The sequence below is a fragment of the Rhipicephalus microplus genome, chromosome 8 (genome assembly GCF_043290135.1).
Source record: "Rhipicephalus microplus isolate Deutch F79 chromosome 8, USDA_Rmic, whole genome shotgun sequence".
NCBI classification, from domain to species: domain Eukaryota; kingdom Metazoa; phylum Arthropoda; class Arachnida; order Ixodida; family Ixodidae; genus Rhipicephalus; species Rhipicephalus microplus.
The window spans coordinates 60,146,512-60,164,999 of NC_134707.1; the positions used below are offsets into that span (position 1 = coordinate 60,146,512).

The 18,488-nt window shown below is 44.5% G+C and overlaps 1 long non-coding RNA gene across 1 annotated transcript; it reads left to right on the top strand.

Annotated features, from left to right (window-relative positions):
* Window positions 1-4,108: 4,108 nt before the first annotated feature.
* Window positions 4,109-17,386, top strand: LOC142769073 (uncharacterized). The gene is made up of 2 exons (XR_012885639.1): window positions 4,109-4,883; window positions 16,667-17,386. It is a non-coding gene; the product is annotated as an uncharacterized LOC142769073 (long non-coding RNA).
* The last annotated feature ends 1,102 nt before the right edge of the window (window positions 17,387-18,488 follow it).

Genomic DNA, 18,488 nt, shown 5'->3' on the forward strand with positions numbered 1-18,488 from the left:
AGTGGAGGGCACTGGAAACTTCGACCACTTGGGGTTCTTTAACGTACACCCAAATCTGAGCACACGTGCCTACAGCATTTCTGCCTCCATCGGAAATGGAGCCGGTGTTTGATACCGCGACATGTGGGTCAGCAGCCGAATTTCTGTTACTCTGGCTCCCCTATATGTGTGCAGTTCGGTTATAGTTATCTGGCTTGCACAGATTTCTAACGGCACCTGCCTGGTCCTGCTTGCTTTCATGGTGATTTTAACCTTCATAAGTTGCATAGGTTTAACTCTCAAAATTGTTCAAGATGCCAATTTTGTGCACAAACTGTATAGTATAAAGGCAGCAGATGTACATGCACACACTATTAAATGTACATTGAGAGCTTTCACTTGCAGTTCCTAAAGTTTTACTGTGCAGGAAGCATTTAAATCATAACTTCATAAGGACATATTAATCAATTATCTCTACCATTGAAAATCGTGACAACCAAGTTATTTTCACTGTGATAAGCATGCTGTTTTTTTTTTGATGTGGCAGAACTAATTTATACACTCATTCCTTCTATTATTCACATATGCATAACATGAAGGATTGTGTGCCTTACATTTTCAGTTTCATTCTGTGTGTTATAATTTCTTGTGCATGTAAACTTTTGTGCTAACATGTGTCTCTGACATTATTTGTGCCAATTCTTTTCATTTCCAGGTGCCTATGAAGGACACATAAGTTCTATGGCAGTGACCTTCGAAATTTACAGTGGTGCCGGAGCCTCAAGCAGCATTTCGCCGATATCCACAAGGCATTCATGAGATAAACACAGCGCCACACTTTCACAGTGCTGTGATTATTATTTATGTTTGAACATTTAGATCTAAAATTGCTGTTACAATGTGCCACCATCCTGTGGCTTAGATGGAGCTCGTGAAATTACGGTGCAATCACCTCATTTGTGTACGATCAACACTGCAATGTCACTATTCATAGCTGGAGCATACAGACAAATAAAAAAAATAGATTGATTGTAGCAGGGCTGATGTGTATATTAATGCTTCTCTATTGATAATAATAACTTTATAAGTTCTTTGAGTCTTGCATAGAACACTGCAATAATGTGTTGCAATGTAACCACCATTTATGATCGCTAGCATGTTAATTTAGTAGTTTTGTAATGTACTTTATTTAAAAGGTAATTTTGCTTCCGCATCACGACAATTAGTAAGATGCCGATGATTCAATCCCTCATCATGCACATTTAAGAAATATTGTGATTTGTACACAGTATTGCATATACTCAAGATGTGGACGTCTATTCAATTTACACATTATATTGCTTTGCACTAGATTCAGACGTGACATGCACACATTTCAGTAATTTTCGCATGATACGTCTCTCCATAAAATGCGGAGTCCGCATCATACGTCTTATGCGGAGTCCGCATCATACGTCTTCCATATTCCAATAATTCCGTACTTGAGGTCTCCGCATCTTACGGAACGTTTCGGTAGGGTGGTTGCTGGGGCAATACTATCCTCGTCGGCCGCGGAGATTCACCACCTAGACTGCCGGTTCGAAGAGCTGTGCCGTCCGTACACTGTGAGAGAATACCATTTACATGTCCGGCCGACAAAACAGCAGCCGCAGAGGTGCCGTGGCCGGCGCTTTCTGTTGCGCGCCTTAAACGGCTCCCAACCCGTCTCCAACCAGAGTTTTGTGAAGGGGCATAATAAGTAGTGCCGGTCACAGGATTGGCGCTTGGTCACGGTGGTGATATTCTACAATTTACAACAGTCCGTACCACAGCGATTTCGTTGTGGCAGCGTAAAAATTTTAAACGCACTACATACTTGTTCGGAAGTTGTGCGGCGGCGCTGCTCTACAGCCATGGCGTGCGAGAACACTGGCGGGCGCGTGGTAATATTGTGCAAGCCGCGGCGGGGTATTTCCACCTTTCTGGAGTAGTGACGGCTTCCACCATGGATTCATTCTTTTGCGCGCCTTTTTTTTTTTTTTACAAAGTGCAGCCGTTTAGAGTCTACAGCGTCTGCCTAAGGATTGCACGGTAAGTTTCAGCATGTTCAATCATCTTTTAATTTTGTGTATCCACGAATCACCGATCCACCGCATGCGCCTTTTTTTTCTTTTTCTTTTTTGAGGCGAACCTTTTTACGCCGTCGGTCGTATGTTCCGTGTCGTCGTCGTCGTAGTAACCACCTCTCATTTAGTCTTTAGAATGCACGCTGGATGGCGGTACTTGTATATGATGAATATGTGATGGAAAGATGCAAAATGGTGGTATTTTGACTGCGTCCGTCCGTCCGTGTGTTTTCTTTCATTTTGTTTGTTTATTATTTTTCTGTAGTAGTTCAATGTTCGCCGTGCCGCTGTCGTCGGTGTAGCAAGTCGCGTGATCTAAGAGTGCTGATTCTCGAGATGATGATGATAATTGTGCTTTCTTTCAACGAAATAAAATTAAATGGCGGTGATGATGATGCCTCTTGTACCAAAGCAAACATCACCATCGTTCTAGCTTCGCTGTCAAGCTGTTTTGATCGAGTGACAATGGCTGACGTCCTTTTTTATGTAGTCATAATACGTCAATGTACACCGCTCTTGTTTCAATGGCGCTCGATTATCCGTTATTTGACGGTGGCGTGACGCACTAATACGTGCCACAAGAATACGAGGAAGAGAAGACGACAAAATCACTCCAAGTGCGAGATGGCTTTCCTGCCTTCGTCTATTCTGCGAAGAGTCGGTATCTAATGAACATTATTTTCTATCATGTCGCAAATAGGTAGCAATTAGGAAAAGACTACTAGCTATTCTAGCGAAGCTAGACCTAACGTTTCCTAGCGAACTTAAACCTAGCGAAGCTAGGTTTAAGTTTAACGAGATGAACTCTGCTAAATTTTTCTGGCTCCGTTTTGGGACATTCCCACACAGATGTATGTAATACGGTGTGCAATTTCATTCAAGCCACTAAACGTACTTCAACATAATGCCCACTTTTACGAATTCTCGAAATCAAAAACGAAAAACATTGAGACGTAGTTTATAATATGTGAATAACTATGAGACGTACATCCCAAATTAATTGTGTTTGTCAAACTCAGCTGCCAGGTCGGCTCCAAAAATCAAGTTATCGTTAATATAATAGTAATTATTTTCTTGTTTTTTGGTTTTGATTTCTCACTCTTTGGATTTTTTGGATAATGTCTTCAGTCTTGTACAAGATCTCATAACAAATTTCGCTGCAAAATAGATAATATTTACGTCTGGTTCAAGAGTTCGGCTTACGTCGAGTGTTACGCGCGACTGTTTCAAATCCTGCCCTTGCTTAGTTAAAAAAACAAACGAACAAAGGACATTAGTTACAATTAGCAAAGAATAGGATAGGGCAATTACCTGCAAACTTTGGAAGGGTAGATCCGCCGGCTACCTACAACATCCTAATTCTAATCCTAATCCTACTCAGAAGTCGAACTTTTCTTCTACGTACTTTTCCGTTATTTCTGATAACTGTGGTAGATTTGGACACGCTCTCCTCAGCGCTATATCCAGCGTCCAAGCGGACTAACTGTACTGATAGGACGGTGGCAGTTCTTTTTTCATCTTGAATATCACAGAAATGTCCGTTCCGGACGCTATCTCCACAATTCGCACGAGTATCGCTGTAATGTGGGACATAAAGGTGCGTCTGGAGTGCGTTTGTGCGATTTATACTTGTCTTTAAGTTCGAGATGGTGATCGGTCCCTGGATTCTCTGTCACGTCCCCAACGCCGAGTGTGCGGCCTAGGACGCACTTTTGGACCGCTTCTTGTTGGAGATGGATGCGAAGTACATCGCCACCAACTCGCTGGCTATAACCAAAGAAAGTTCCCGCGTGCGCGTTGGTTCCGGAAAACGACAGCCCGACTACGGGCCCACGACGCGTACTGCTTCACATTCTAGACTTCGTCTCCGTGTGTTGCGCTCCACAAACCACGAGAGGGGTATACCAGTGAAGTACACGAAGTTTTCGGCAACACTCTTGGCGGTGATACTAACGGCTTCGAGCGAGGCGAAGCCGTTAGTATCACACACGGGTGGCGGCGACACACGGGTGGCGGCGGCGGCGGTGAAAGGACGTTCGCCTAATCAGCTCTTTTTGCTTACCCAGACTACCTGAAAACGGTTGCCGTGGCTACGGAATCACATCTTGACGTCACTGAGCCTGCGGAAGTGTTTACGTGTTTCCGGCGTCGACATCGTACCTGGACACACGGGTGGCGGCGGCGGCGGTGAAAGGACGTTCGCCTAATCAGCTCTTTTTGCTTACCCAGGTTGGTGTCCTGCATTTCGGCGGCCGGTGCTTTAGGGTTCCTGCCTTGTTGGAATCGTTGCGCTGGAGCCATTTATCAAAGCGGCGCTCCTTTACAACGTTCAAATTTCCTCCATTTATTAGACTACCTGAAAACGGTTGCCGTGGCTACGGAATCACATCTTGACGTCACTGAGCCTGCGGAAGTGTTTACGTGTTTCCGGCGTCGACATCGTACCTGGACACACGGGTGGCGGCGGCGGCGGTGAAAGGACGTTCGCCTAATCAGCTCTTTTTGCTTACCCAGGTTGGTGTCCTGCATTTCGGCGGCCGGTGCTTTAGGGTTCCTGCCTTGTTGGAATCGTTGCGCTGGAGCCATTTATCAAAGCGGCGCTCCTTTACAACGTTCAAATTTCCTCCATTTATTAGACTACCTGAAAACGGTTGCCGTGGCTACGGAATCACATCTTGACGTCACTGAGCCTGCGGAAGTGTTTACGTGTTTCCGGCGTCGACATCGTACCTGGACACACGGGTGGCGGCGGCGGCGGTGAAAGGACGTTCGCCTAATCAGCTCTTTTTGCTTACCCAGGTTGGTAAATTCGCTTATTTCTCAATACCGCCTTACCGCTACCGCCGTTGCCACCGTGTTTCAGTGCTTTGCTGAGTTCTCTGTGCATAATGTGCCTTTTTCCTAATTGAATGCTCCCGAATTGAGTGCGAACTGAGTGCTACTGTGAATGCCTGGACAACGTACCATGACAAGCACGTGCCAGTCTTGTGATGAGCCCCTCCCCTGTGATGGGCGTGTCCTGAAGTGCAACGAATGTGAGTCCTCTTACCATGTTGGCAGTTGTTCTGGCTGGTCGGAGACGACATTTAAGACTAAAGGAGAGAGCGGTCGCAGGGCATGGCGATGTGCTGCTTGCCGTTCATCTAAAGCGAAAAGTGGGGAGAAAACTAGCATGGACTCTGAGTTAACCATTTGCCTGGCAGATATAACTAGGAGGCTTGATGCTTTAGCAGGGCTGCCGGCTCAGGTTGGTGAGATTAAGGTCTCAATCCAGCTGTTGTCACAAAAGTACGATGACATCTTGAACTGTCAAGCTAAGCAGGAAAAGGACATTAGTAGCTTAAACAGACGCGTTGGGAAATTAGAGGCGGACTGCACCTCAAGTGATATTCAACAACTGAAAGCTACGGTGAATGATCTCGAGTTTCGTAGTCGGAGACTAAACATAGAAGTTCACGGCATCCGGGTTACGCCAGACGAGAATTTGCTGAGTAAGTTGAATGATGTGGCCAAGATTGCTAACCTGCCAGAGCTGACTGGGAATGACATCGCCGCTATCCACAGACTTCCGGCAAAGCCAAACAAAACACCCGGAATTATAGTTCGATTTGCCCAGCAATCAATTCGTGATAAGTGGCTAGGAAGGCGGAAAGCCCTAAGAGATGCTTCGAATGTTTCGATCACTGAAAACATGACCCAGCAAAACAGAGAGCTGCTGCGCAACGCAAAAGACTGGGCACAGAACAATGGCTATCGTTTTTCATGGCACTGCAACGGCAAGATTCTCGTTAGGAAAAGAGAGGGTGATAGCGCGGTTGTCATTCGTCGTTTGGGTGACCTTGATAAGCTGTGATACTGTTACCCCGCATTGCATTGTTACTTCCTGATATTCTTTTGATACTCGTCTTAACATGTTTCCCTTAACCGCACCTATAGACCTTATTAATCTTAAAAACTTGTATGACACTTGTTGTGAAAAAAGCCTCAGTTGCGTTCATTTCAACCTTAGATCGGGAAGGAATAAACAGGATGAGCTCGAATATTTTTTTAGTGAAGCACAAGTAAATTTTGACGTTGTGATGTTTTCGGAAACGTGGTTTGCTTCGGAAGATGATGTATTTACGTTTCCAACTTATAAATCATACTACATGAACCGCACAGGCAAAAGGGGTGGTGGCGTAGCTATGCTAATCTCAAGTAAAATAGACTGTGAATTGATGTCTGAATTCTCCTGCATTTCTCCTCTATATGAAATACTCACTGTTAGATGTGGTACATCAGTGTTTTGTGTATGTTACCGCCCTCCATCAAATAATGTCCGTTTGTTTTTTTCTTTTTTAGACTCACTGTTAGAATTTGTGAGTGAAAAAAAATATGCCTTGATTTTAGGTGGTGACCTCAACATCAACATGTTAGCTGAGAGCAGTGTTAAATTAGAACTTGAATCAATGTTAAGCTCGCATTATTGTCAAAATGTTATAACGGCTCCTACGCGAATCACTTCACAGTCATCAACACTCTTAGATCTTTTTATAACAAACTTTGATACTTCCCTTGTTACGGCTGGCACTTTGATTCACAATATTAGTGACCACATGCCTATATTTATGTTTGTTAACCAACTCAATAACGTACCCAAACAAGTGCGTGCAGAATTTTCCTATAGACTTATAAATCCTGAAACACTAACCCTCTTTAGAGAGCGCTTAGGCAGAACCGACTGGAGCAATGTGTTCGCAGCGAGTGCCGCCAATTTGGCATACGATTTATTTATGAACAAGTTCACCGAAATATACCTTCAATGTTTTCCCCTAAAGTCATTTAAAACATTTAAAAAAAGTCGGAAACCTTGGGTAAATAAAGAATGCCTTAAGCTTATAAGAAAGCGGGACCAATTGTTCAAGGCATTTATTGTGAGTAAGTCCCCTGAAGCCCTCAAAGCATTTAAAAAGCACCGAAACTTTGTCACCAAACGCCTTCGTGATGAAAAGAAACTATATTATTCGAACCTGTTTAACTCAACGCAAGGGCGTACAGAAAACGTTTGGAAGGCAATTAACAGTACGCTTAATAATCCACCGGAGGAATTAACCAAAATTGTGAAAGATGGTACAGTAATTCAAGGGCCTGATTTAGCTGATGCATTTAACGACTTCTTTTTGTCAGTTGGCGGCCCTACAACCAGTAGTACTTCTTTAAAATATATGAATATTCGAAATAACCAAACAATATTTCTAGAGCCAATTTCAGAGAGTGAATTAGTAGCGACATTTTTGACACTCAGTAATAGCAAAGCCACTGACGCGGACAATATTCAGATGAAACCTGTTAAGTATGTTATTGACATACTAGCACCCTGTCTTGCCTACATTTTTAACATATGTTTGTCCACAGGACATTTCCCGCGAAACATGCAGATAGCAAAAGTGACAGTTATCTATAAAAAGGGTCCCAGAAATGACATGTCCAACTACCGCCCTATATCGATTCTACCTGTATTCTCTAAGGGTCTGGAAAAAATAATTTTGAAACGTTTGAACTCTTTTACTGACAAGTTCAACTTGATTACTTCAGCGCAGTATGGCTTCCGGAAAAATAAATCTACTGAGCTCGCGCTACTGGCACAAAAAGAATACATTCTAGAGAATTTTGAATCCCGAAATATGGTACTCGGTCTTTTTCTTGATTTCTCAAAAGCCTTTGACCTCATTAATCATAAAATTCTCCTACAAAAGTTGGACCATTACGGTATAAGAGGCGTTGCACACAAATTAATCACTTCATACTTGCAACACCGAACTCAATTCGTCGTAATTCAAGGCAAACATTCCGCAACAAAATCCATTAAAACAGGCGTCCCGCAGGGAAGCATTTTGGGACCGTTTCTCTTTATACTTTACGTTAATGAGATAGTTCGTATTGATGAATCTGCCCATTACATTATATATGCTGACGACACAAGTTTGTTTTTTTCAAGCAGATGTAGCAGCGATCTAGGTAGCCGAGCGAATAACGCACTGTCTAAAATTAACACATGGGCCCAAGAAAACTCTCTAAAACTAAACATAAAAAAAACAAAAGCTGTTTTATTTCACCCCCGCCACACACAAGTTCAGTTTCCCATCATTTCGTTAAATAATTTAGAAATTGAAGTCGTCAAAAGTTTTAAATCATTAGGCGTGTATTTTTCACAAAACATGACATGGGATGATCACGTGAACCATATTATTACTAAACTATCTCGTATAATCGGCGTCATGCGCCGTCATTGCTACTATTTTCCTGTTTCTGTAAACATGCTCATATATAACTCGTTGTTTTCTTCATTATTGAATTATGCCTTTCTTGTATGGTCCACAACGACAACTGTAAACGTTTGCAAACTTACCATCTTGCAAAAGAAAGCTTTGCGTCTTGCCTCTAAATTACCACATCGCAGCCACACAGCAGAATTGTTTAAAAAACACTACATCATTCGGGTTGCATCAATATATGATTATAAACTAAGCCGTTTATATAAGTTCGGTTTATTGAAAAATAATGATACGATTGCTAGAATAGCCAGGTTAGAGAAAAATTTTCCTGCTTATAATGTACGTCAACCTGAAGTGTGGCACATATCAAAATGTAGAACGAAATACGGAAATCAAATGTTAAAGTTTCAACTGCCTACACTTCTAAACCGCATAATTAGGGAACATAACATTGATATATCTAGCATATCACCAAAAAAATTGCGATTAGTGTTTATATAATAATGTGATCTAGCGACTACCTCGGTGATCTTTCATTGTAATCTTTCATTGTTTCTTTTTTTAGTGCACATTGTGAAACACTTTTATTTTGGTTGTCCTTAGCCGCACGTCTTTCTGTGCTACCCTGTGTACTAGGGGGTCAGGGCTTCTCAAGCTGTTCTCACAGCTTTTACCTGCCCTCCTCGTAACATGTATTTTGTTGTTGCGGAATAAATTTCAATTTCAATTTCAATTTCAATACTTCGATCGGAATGTGGCGCACCACGTGGCCATGTACCAACAGTGCGCTGGTAAATGAAGATGAAATGTACCGGACGAAGTTCATTGAAAGATTGCGATCTGTCGGGACCGTTGCGGCACCTGGCGGAGCAGATCTGAACCACGCGTTCCTTTCTGCGTGGCCTCCGAGCTGAGTGCGAAGCGCAGTCAACGCAAGCAGCGCACCAGTGTACGCGAAGGTTACCACCAGGCACATCAATGACTGCGGTAACCTCTTTGATTCTAGGATTTTGCGCTGAAAGCGATTGCTGCTAAAGCGAGCGGAGGCTTCCTTGACCCGTCAGTGCGCATGCGTGAGACAAATGGACAAAGCCAAGAAAGTGTTTCTGTAGGATCTGTGCAATTCCTCGCAAACAGCCGAGTTCCATTGGCGTTCCGCGGGGATAAGGCTACCAAGGAGAAAAACCGAAAGCACCCGCTTATGGTTAGAACGTTTTCCTCCTTGGAAATAAGAGGATACCCAAAGATGTCCTTCTGGAACTCGGTCCTAAGAGCTGCGTCCACCCAAGGCTTGATAAAACTGAGTTGGTCAGTCTTGCCGCACAAGCCTTTTGGAGAACTGGGGCTGATGAAACGGAGAGCTGCATCAGAGTCCTTCAAAAAGCATTGAAGGACTCTGGCTGCATCCAACAAGGAGTCAAGCGTCTGCCCAAGGAACCCGCGAGAGAAGAAACTTCAGGAATTCGGTTTGTCGTGTCTGCTCCTAAAAAAAAAGCGGACATCAATTTGCTCCAGTCTGACGAGGAAGGAGGATTCGCCCTGGTTCCCGAACCACTCTACGAAGAAAAGGTGGCAGCGGCTCGATCATGGAACTTCAGAGAACTGCGGAAAGTAACTCCGGCAAAAGCAAAACGAGAAGGTGAGAGGCTGTATGAACCAAGCGGGGGGCTCATTAGGTTGGCCCTGTCCGGGAGGACGTGCAAAAGTGCCAGCCTCTCTGTCTCCTTCACGGCCAAAACCCACAAGGAGTTATGTTTGTTTCGGAGTATGACTCTAGGCAGAACCTTGTCGGACGACATCTGCAAATGCCTTGATCATTGAAGACACGTTCCTCGTGAGAAATCCCCAGGACGTTTTAGACTTTCTAGGGGATGAGTGCCCTCAAAGTGCTTGTGCGTTTTCGGTAGACGTTAAAGACTTATTTTATTCCCTACTTCAGGATATTTTGTGCGAGGAGGTGAAGTCTGCATCCAATGCTGTGGTGGGAATAATTTTTTGTAGACTTTGTGGAACTAACGTAGATAGCTTTCTTGAACTTCTGAACTTTTATTCGCAGTCGACTTTCACCACGAGAAAACGACAAATGGTACACTCAAAGACAGGGCGTGCGCATTGGGTCATGTTTAGCTCCAGTACTTAATGACAAACGCATACAGCGAGGCTTGCTGAGACAAGTACCGTTAAGGTATTGCTCTATGGTAAAGATTTCTTAGTCATTTATATTGCAGAACAGTGTGACACATGGCAGGACTCTGATGAGAGTTGAGCATTATTTCTGATAACATGACTAATTTGCATGCTGACGGCGGAGTTTCCCGAGAATAGCAAATTTAGATTTTTAGACCTAGAGCTTCTGCCAGAACCTGCCAGAACCAGAAAAATGTTTCTGCCAGAACCAGAAAGCCCTGATACATTTTAGTTGAGCGCATTCCAAGCATATTGGGTGAGGAACTGCGAAAGCACGCGAGATGGCATCAGTGTCAAGGATCTGTTATCACCAGGTTGAGAGCAGCTTCGGCAGCCAAATTAACAGACATAAGAAAGCAGGCTTTCCTTATCGATTGCTCTGAGGCACAGAAGAGTCACTTCTGAATTAATTAAAGCAGGGAAAGATTATGAAGCACACAATTCAGGAACAGCCAAACCCGAAAGTTTCTGCAATACTTTATATGCACTGTGGCTTCGCCACAGTGCATATAAAGTTACGTTCATATTAAGCCACGTTCATAAAGCCACGTTCACACTGCCTAAAAAGAATTCTTTGGAGAAAAAAAACTAGAGTGAAGGGTGTTTTCACAGCAAAAACCACCCAGGGTTTCTATACATAATTATGAATAACGAAGGATGTTCAGGTATAGGGTATTACAAGAAGCTTGCAAAAATGTTCGTAGAATGTAATGTAGGTGTTGTATATGGATTTGCTTTATCATGTGGCCGATACGACATTGGTCAGATGGGGTGCTGCATGTCTGAACTATCTCCTTAAGGAGTACGCGGATCTCAAGCGCGGATCAGTGGGCAGCCACCTAGATAGTGACTGTGCCCAGTGTTAGTGCACCCCGATGCTTGATGAATGCGAAGTAATGGCAAGATTGACAAGAGGGCACGGGAAATGAAGCGTTTTTGATTTGCAAGGCGGTAACCGAGTGTGACATGATGGCGGCGATGGCGTAGTGGTTAGAGCATCCGCCTCGCAGGCAAAAGGTCCGTGGTTCAAATCCCGGTGCCGCGCAGTTCCCAACCGGCAAAAAAAACCCGCGTGTTGATGGAACTGCATTAAGAGGCCTGGGGTGCGGCCTCACCGGTAACCACCGCCGGGAACGCACTCCCTCACCAGAGAAGGATCGGCCACCCTGGTGTAGTATCTGGCCACTACCTCCCACATTCATATGTCAAATAACTCACGGCCCTCAGTCCCCAGTAGCTGCGAAGCAACTGACCATGGCGGCGGTCAGATCTGCAACGCAGCAGAGGGTGCTAAGAATCTCTGGACTACAGGCCGCCTTTGGAACCTGAACTTGGCAACGTTTAACGCTAGAACCTTATCTAGTGAGGGAAGTCTAGCTGTACTATTCGAGGAGCTAGAGGGTGTAAATGGGATATACTAGGGCTCAGCGAGGTTATGAGGACAAATGAGGCCTATACTGTGCTACAGAATGGGCACGTCCGTTGCTATCGGGGCTTGGCAGACAGAAGAGAACTGGGAGTGGGGTTCCTAATTCACAGAAACATAGCTGGCAACATAAAGGAATACTATAGCAACAATGAAAGGGTGGTAGGTATTGTAATCAAACTGAACAAAAGATACAAGATGAAGTTAGTACAGGCTTACGCGCCTACATCCAGCCATGATGACGCTTCAGTTGAAAGCTTCTATGAAGACGTGGAATCGGCAATGAGTAAGGTAAAAACACAGTATACCATAGTAATGGGCGACTTTAATGCAAAGGTAGGGAAGAAGCAGGCTGGAGACCAGGCAGTAGGAGATTATGGCATCGGCACTAGAAACTCCAGAGGAGAGCTACTAGTAGAACTCGCAGAACGCAATAATTTGCGGATTCTGAATACCTTCTACCAAAAACGAGAAAACCGCAAGTGGACATGGAGGAGCCCTAATGGCGAAAATAAAAACGAAATAGACTTTATAATGACTGCACACCCAGGAATCGTGCAGGATGTGGAAGTGGTTGGCAAGGTACGATGCAGTGACCATAGAATGGTACGGTCTCGAATTCGCCTAGACTTGAAGATGGAACGACAGAAACTGATACGCAAGAAGCCAATCAATGAGCTAGCACTGAGAGTGAAAGTACAGGAATTCAGAGTCTCGCTGCAGAGCAGGTACTCGGCTCTAGGTGAGGAAACCAACCTTAGCGTAGATACAATGAATGATAATCTGACGAGTATCATTACGGAGTGTGCAGTGGAAGTTGGAGGCAGGGTAGTTAGACAGGACACTAACCAGCATTCCCAGGAAACGAACAACCTAATTAAGAAGCGTCAAATCATGAAAGTGTCAAGTACAACAGACAAAATAGAACTGGCAGAGCTTTCGAAGTTGATTAATAGACGTAAAGTATGCGATGTAAGAAGGTGTAACATGGAGAGAATTGAACACGCTCTGAAAAACGGAGGAAGCGTCAAAGCAGTGAAGAGGAAACTTGGGATAGGCAAAAGTCAGATGTATGCACTAAGGGACAAAGAAGGCAAAATAACTGCCATTATGGATAGGATAGTTAAAATAGCGGAGGAGTTTTACAGAGATCTGTACAGTAGCCGAGACAACCACGACCTTATCACTATAAGAACTAGCAGTAACCCAGATTACACCCCACCAGTAATGATAGAAGAAGTCAGAAAAGCTTTGGAGAGCATGCAAAGAGGCAAAACTGCTGGTGAGGATCAGGTAACATCAGATCTGCTGAAAGATGGAGGACAGATTGTGTTAGAAAAACTAGCCACCCTGTTTACGAGGTGTCTCCTGACGGGAAGGGTACCAGAGTCTTGGAAGAACGCTAACATAATCTTAATACATAAGAAAAAAGATAACAAGGACTTGAAGAATTACAGGCCGATCAGCTTGCTCTCTGTAGTATACAAGCTATTTACAAAGGTAATTGCTAACAGAGTAAAGAAAACATTAGGATTCAATCAACCAAAGGAACAAGCAGGATTTCGAACAGGCTACTCAACAATTGACCACATTCATACTATCAATCAGGTAATAGAGAAATGCTCAGAATATAACCAACCACTATACATAGCCTTCATAGATTACGAGACGGCGTTTGATTCAGTAGAAATATCAGCCGTCATGCAGACACTGCGGAATCAGGGCGTAGATGAAGTATATATAAACATTCTGGAAGAAATCTACAGGGGATCAACTGCTACCATAGTGCTTTATAAAGAAAGCAACAGAATACCAATCAAGAAGGGTGCAAGGCAGGGGGACAAAATCTCCCCAATACTATTTACCGCGTGCTTACAGGAGGTTTTCAGAAGCCTAGAATCAGAACAGTTAGGGATAAGGGTTAATGGAGAATACCTTAGTAACCTGCACTTCGCCGATGACATTGAATTGCTGAGTAACTCAGGGGATGAATTGCAACTCATGATTACGGAGTTAGACGAAAAGAGCAGAAAGATGGGTCTCAAAATTAATCTGCAGAAAACGAAAGTAATGTACAACAACCTCGGAAAGGAGCAGCGCTTCGAGATAGGTAATAGTGCACTTGAAGTTGTAAAAGACTATGTCTACTTAGGGCATTTAACAACCGCAGAGCCTAACCACAACATTGAAGTAACTAGAAGAATAAGAATGGGGTGGAGCACATTCGGCAAGCGCTCTCAAATTATGACAGGTAGATTGCCACTATCCCTCAAGAGGAAGGTATCTTGCCGGTACTTAGCTACGGAGCAGAAACCTGGAGACTTACAAAAAGGGTTCAGCTTAAATTGAAGACGACGCAGCGAGCAATGGAAAGAAAAATGGTAGGTGTAACCTTAAGAGACAAGAAGAGAGCAGAGTGGCTTAGGGGACAAACAGGGATTAAGGATATCATAGTTGAAATAAAGAAGAGGAAATGGACATGGGACGGGCATGTCCCATATCCAGACAGGATAACCGCTGGTCATTAAGGGTAACTAACTGGATTCCCAGAGAAAGGAAGCGGGTTAGGGGGAGACAGAAGGTTAGGTGGACAGATGAGATTAAGAAGTTTGCGGGTATAAATTGGCAGCAGCAAGCACAGGACCGGGTTAACTGGCGGAACATGGGAGAGGCCTTTGTCCTGCAGTGGACGTAGTCAGGCTGATGATGATGATGATGATGATGAACCGAGTGTGTAAGTGCCCCATTCGGACAATGAGTACAAGTATCTTGTCACTTAAAACGTAATTCAAAGATTCGTATAATAAGATGTCCTGGCACATGCGCCATCATTTTTTTTTTTCGTTTCTGTGGGTCATCTTCTCGCACTCTTGCTTTATATATACGGCGGCCATCTGTGCAATAAAGTGGTTGCAAGTGTGCGTTCTGTCCCATGCGACTTCTTTCTGAAACGTTGTGCGCACCAAGAAAGTATATTTCTTTCAAAAGAAAATAATTCGTGGTGTTCCACTGTTTGCAAGGCCCAATGTTTCCGGCATATGATGTTCCGGCTGTCCTGCTAGAACAGATGCAACTTCGTAGACCTTGCGCTGTCACCCGTGCTAGGAAACTGCGAAGCGTCGTGAAACTTGTTGAGGAATGACACGCATGCTCAGGGAGGGGGGGGGGGGTTGATCGCGTATGTTGAAGAGAAGAAATATCAACAATGCTTGAATTTTGTTGGCCAAAAAAGACACAGTCCAGAAACAAATATACCAAATAGCATGGCCGCATATAAAAGTTCCTTTATTCGACTTGTCGATACCAGGATGTGTCGGCTTGCATAAGACCCGACATGTTTCATTAGACACGAAGTGCGAAGTCCCTTTCTCATCGCCTTCGTCACAGTTATGAAGGAACAAGTACATAGACAGCATTAAGCCATTCTGTCGAGGCCTCGTCAATCAGCTAAGATTAAGATGATGTTCCGCTACGCAGGGGACAACAGATGGTGAACGGATAGGATGATGCTCTCTTCCAGGTGGTGCTCACACACACAAAAGGGTGCTCGAAGAGGAGCGCGGCAAGAATTGAATGTATGAAGCTAAAAGGAAAGTTGAAGTACAGGTTAAGAATGAAACATTGAGTAAAATAATGTTCAACACAGCTGTCACTACAGCTTTAACAGTTGTGGTACTTATCAAAATTTTCGTGGCTGCAGTGTCTGATAGGTATGCGTGGGGATTCGTAAGTCGTCAAGTTGTTTCGGCAAACTGCACAGTTCATGAAAAATTTTGATCCGTCAAACGACATCGTCTTGATGCTGGAAAGAAAGACAACGAATGAAGAATTGTTTCACAAACGAAATAGTTATTCACAGTGGATAACGCAATAAACCGGCTACGGCAGTTGTGAATCCAAGCAAATCGATACTGGTAATCGACGTTACGGAAATAAGCAGTGTTAAATTAAAGGGCGCAGATAAAGACACGTCGGGCTTGCAAGCATCGCTGTGTGTCCCCACGTTAATGGCCGTAAAACCACGTTACCAGTGATGTTACTAGCAACGACTATTCAATGAGCATTACGTTCAATTAAGCAGAAGTGTATAAATCAAGGAAACCGCATCACATAATTTGTGATGCTTGATAGTTATACAGTAAATTCAGGATTGTCCAAGGAGCGCTACATCAATAACGGTATAATTAAACATGAACGTGTTTAGCCACACCTACGCAGTTACTATTCGCGAAAGCAGACCTGTTTGTGACGTTGGCTACAGAGATCACGGGCTTAAATTCTCTCGGCAGAGCAACTACGCCATAAATAGAAAGGGAATAGCCCGCAAAAAGGACTTACGGTATAAAGTCGGTGACCGAAAAGGAGGGACAGTTCACCGCGTTGCCCACGGCTGGCATGGGACGGAGTCGGCGGCTGCATCACGGGAACAATTGGAGGACGCCAGCATACAGCGACCTCAGGTCTCGATAAACGCCGCAACGGTAGCTTCGTGGCGGATTTCCCAGCGTCTGTCGGAGGACGGTTTCGAGTAACGGCGAATGTATGTCGGGAGTTTCGTGTATGGCTACGCAGGGCTTTGTGTACCAGTCGACGAATAAGTAAGGCCTGAAGTCCCTGCCTCTCTCTTCTTCTGGGACGAGCAGGCATGTGCAACAGACGTTTTCTGTCGCCTTGGCGAACACGCCGTGAACGCGCCTCTGTCGCATTTTTTTCAGGATGTCGCCGATGATATCAGTGGGGTCCTCCCTCCGGTCAGCGCGATAGAGAACCCAGGACCCTATGACGCCAAGGCCGGCCATACAGGTGAATAAGTGGGCCGTGCAGTCCAGACGGTCGCACAGAGCGGCTATGGATTCCAGATGGGCGCGAACCGCGCTGACTGCTTCTGGTACAGACTTGTCGGCGAGCTTTGGAAGGTCGGTGAAGCCGTCGTTGTCCAAGCATCGCAGTTCGTGTTGCGGCACTCTCGAAAGGTGTTGGCACAGCAATTCCACGTACGCCATGGCTGCCAGTGACCCTGAAGGCGCCTATGGAAGCTGAATGTTTCGTGGAGTGTTGGCTTATGGCTAGAGGGAACCCTCGGTGTACTTGATGTTGTGACGGAAGCATCGGTCGTATCTCCTACGCGCGGCGAAGATGCGACCTGGAAGGGTGAAGTGAAGAAGCTTGCGTTCACCTCCCGATAGTCGAGCCTGAGGTTAAAAAGCTTGCATCACACCATTTTCAGGCTGGTAGTTTCATGACCAAAGAAATAGTTGCTTGGAGCTGGTAGAATGGTTAGACAATGCAATGAGCTCGGGACAGTTCTTGTGCCTCAACTCTGGGCACTAAGTTGAATGGGAATTCTCTATGTGTGTTTAACAGGCTCATGTAACATGCAAATTCATGCGTGTAAATTCACCCTGTATCTTGCAATAAAATGGCAGCAGAACCGATGTGACCCATGATGTCTACACAAGGCTTAGCCCCTTCTCATGACTTTCACTCAATGAGGCACGTTTGTAAAATTCGTCTGCGATGACACACCCCCTCACGTGTTTCAGTGTTCCGCACTTGCTTGAGTTCTCTGCTGTGCGCGAAATCGTAAGATGCGTTTTATCGAAGGTGAACGTCTTGAGTGCCGTGCATGTCGAACGGGCAGCGGACGATGTGAATTACATTTAATGCAGAGTCCTTTCGTCTGTACCCGCGGAAACGATGTGCTGTACAAGGATGCAGTAGCAGCTAACGTATTCCTGGTGACCCATGTCTTCCAGATATTAAACAACTGCAATAGTTCGGAATACTGTATACCTGAATACAGTATTCCGAGCCATTGCCCTTGTTTCTTATCTGGAAGACTTGGGGCACCAGGCTCAAGTTTGCTCCTACTGCATCCTTGCACAGCACATCGTTTTCGATGGTACCGAAGAAAGCACTCGGCGTTAAATGTAATGCACATCGTCTACTGCCCGTTGGACTCTGCACAAAGACGTTCAAGGCGCTGGACTTTCGTGCATCGGTATTCCTGCAGCCCTGTTTCTTTCCTGAGCATGCAGTGCCTACTATTAGCGTTATTGTTGAGCAGATTGCCAAGTCATCTATCACACTGCAATTCGCATACGAAGGGGTAATTTATCCGAGCATAATGCAAAAAAGTAGTGCCCACAGATTTTTTTGTGCTTATTACAATTTTGTGCAGTCTAATAAATTTGATTTATATTGACCATTGAATAAAACTGATATGTCATATTTTGGCGTGACTGGGCGTCATTTAATCCTGTTACAACTGAAGAACACTAGCATTGTGCATGCTAAAGAATCAGTTGGTTGCTTTAATCCATCGGCGCAAGATGCCACGAAGGCCGAAGCCAACTTCGATGAACACATTACATTGTAAATCCGAGGCAAAGTTAGAGGCAGTACTCTTAAACATCACTATCTAGTCATGAGACGGTATTAGGTTAGCTGGCATTTACTTGACACCCACTCGTAGAGGACTCGTCGGCGATCGCCTTAGCGCGAGTCCTTCGATCAGGGGCATTTTCGTCTCAAATT